The sequence below is a fragment of the Meleagris gallopavo genome, chromosome 7 (genome assembly GCF_000146605.3).
Source record: "Meleagris gallopavo isolate NT-WF06-2002-E0010 breed Aviagen turkey brand Nicholas breeding stock chromosome 7, Turkey_5.1, whole genome shotgun sequence".
NCBI classification, from domain to species: domain Eukaryota; kingdom Metazoa; phylum Chordata; class Aves; order Galliformes; family Phasianidae; genus Meleagris; species Meleagris gallopavo.
In genome coordinates, this window is record NC_015017.2 from 23,251,680 (window position 1) to 23,254,554 (window position 2,875).

Here is a 2,875-nt window from a genome sequence, read left to right on the forward strand (position 1 = left end):
ATACAGTGCTCCATGTGATGTAAGAATCCCTGTCAAGAGGAGAAGTAAACCTGTCAACAGAGTAGGGATCAATTCTGCTGATCTGTAATAGTATTCAGTCATCACTCTCTTAGACATATTTCCTGTGACTGAGATTTTGCTGTAGCTTGGGCATTTTTTTTTTAACTATTGTGTATTAATTTTTAAAGGAATTGTTAAAAAAAAAATCTGTATTTTAGCAACGATAGCAGAAATAATTAGAGGATAGGAATTTCTAAATGCTTGTTTTCACTCCAAAGTGTATTGGCTAAAAGTGGAGCCTGTTATGCCTGTAAACGTGAAACATAGTACACGTGATTTGTTCCAGCCTGCGTTGTTATGCAGTTTCATCAGTAGTTTTGTCTTCACTGTGCTTGATGCTTACTGACAGCAACAGCTATGTCTTTTCTAGGGTTAGGACGGAAATAATTTTCAAAATCAGCAGGCCAAGGAAGAACCGCAGACTGTAAGCTTTTCACATGCCAACAGGTGCTACAGCAGCAGAGTAGTACCATTCCCATTATTTTTTAAGTCATAATTGATTTTGACCATTTTGAGGGCCCATAATATAGATGAAGAGATAATGCTGAAGTTTTGAACAGTGGATCAGAAAGGCATGTTTTAAAATGAATTTCAAGATCTTTACTCTTCATGAATGATTCTCCTTACAGATGTTTAAAATAGAGTTACCTTGGTTGACTTTTCATGAGAAAGAGTTTTGTAACGTACTGAAAGTCTCTTCTTAGTGGAAGCTTTATTGGCAGCAGGAATCATGCTGCATTTTTTTTTTCTTTGTCACTCTGCTCTGCTGTCTTGATATGTTTAAATTCAGACTTGATTTTAGAGATCTCAACTTGATTTTTCTGTTATGCGCTCTTTATTTCTCCTAGTTAGAAAATATTTTGTCCATTAACTGTTGTCTGTATTCTGTTTACAGGTAATATTATGCTCTGTTATTATTCTGTTATTATTTCTTTCTAGTGCTAGCATCTTGCAAACCCAAACCAACTAAATGATGTCTATTTTGGTTAATCCAAGTCTTGATATGAAATGTGTTCACAGAGCGGTCAGTGGCATAAAGCTGCAAGTGAGGTGTTGTGTCCGCGTGTGTTTTTAATGTACCGAAGAACAGTGAATACCTGCAGGTGTAGCGCGTCTAGAGCAGATGACATGCTGTACCATACTAGACAACCTATATTAGGCAATCTGTTAACAAAATCATATTCTGAGGACACTAATTGCTTTCACAAGAATTTCCAGCAGTATTACCTTGATTTTTTTTTTTTCCTGTCAACTAATATTTTCTGCCTTGAAGAATCTATTTTGTGATCTCGTATGGGGTAATTTTGATCCAAGACTACTTATACACGAGCATTCTCCAGTAATAAGCACTGAAATTTCTGACTGAGTCTGGCTCTGTAGTTTTGCTCTTACTTGGGTGATAGGCTAACTTAAGGCATCCTATCTTCAGTTGTTCCTGCATCATCCTTCCATTATGTTGATGCAAGCAGTCGTGAAAGATTCTTGGACAAGCGAATTGGCCTAACTTGTAAGAAAAGAGGTAGGGGAGTAAATAAGTAAGTTCTCCCACCCTCCTAACGTGGCATTCTGCCAGATTGTTTTCACTGGTAAGTGGCAGGTAGTGCCTGTAGAACCTCTGCTCTGCTCTGCTCCTGTTTCTGTGCAGGAAACAGGAGAACAGGTGTAATGTTTGGATAGATGAGGAATAGAATAAGAATCTCAAATCTAGATTATAAAACAAACAAAACCAACAGAAACCATGTTTCTTTAGAATTTGGGATGCGACCTGAACTGAAATAGTAGATGGAATACTGGTTATCCCATCTACCAAATGACTTTTAGAGTTAGAGGGGTTGTAGAATAGCAGCACTGATCAAGATCAAGGCCATGGGAAAACTGGCTTTGACATGCGTGAGGAAGGGAGCATGGAATTACTTATGTTTGAAGGGAGAGGGCTATGAAGGAAGGCTATGAAAATATCTGAATAAATGTCAAATGACAGTGCAGGTCAGAAACTTCTTCTTTTCTTGAGATATTAACAGTTGAAATTGAATACTAAGTTAAAAAGTGTGAAATCCCTGGATCTGGTAAGATGAAATATTTTTTTATAACGGTTCTGTCATACGATTCCTGAGATCATAGGATGTGCCTTGAGACCCTGAAAATGTTGCAGAAAAGAATTTTAAGGACTCTTCCACTTCTTGGTTTAAGGCTTGAGTCAGTCTATGTTGGGGATTAAAGTGCCATCAGATGTGAGATCAGTCCTCCACATTGGTCTCTGGAGGTTCTTCTGGGCTCAGTGAATGGTATGGAGGCAGGGTACTAAAGGGGATATGGGAAGGCATAAAAGATTAAAGAACTTAAAGCATTCAGGATGCACAGAATAAATGAAGTTCTGACCCCCCTCAGGTCCTGTCATGATGTGCTGGGAGGAGGCTCCTGACTAGGGAGCAGCCCAGCGTGTGGCATGTGTGCGTTTGCTCTAAGTGTTGCTGTGAAGTCCTTTCTGGTGAGGGTAGGAGAGGGGAAAGGGCCTTCCCAAATCTGAGGATTGCTGTGTTCCTCCTGACTATCTGGGAACTGCAAATAAAATGGAATAAACTCCTAAATGTCACTGTTGATTTGAAATGTGATTGCCTAGGTCAGTAATATGTACTCCAAAACCTTTGGTAAGTCTTTCTTCTTCATAAAAAGCAAACTGTCATGATAGGGAAGAAAGTACCTTTTTGTTCTTTAATATTTCCCAGTTTAGTCTTCCTTTCTTTTCATGTAGGGCAAGAAGAAAGAGATGCTCTTAAAAAAAAAACGAAAAAAAGAAAAAGAAAAAGGAAAGAGG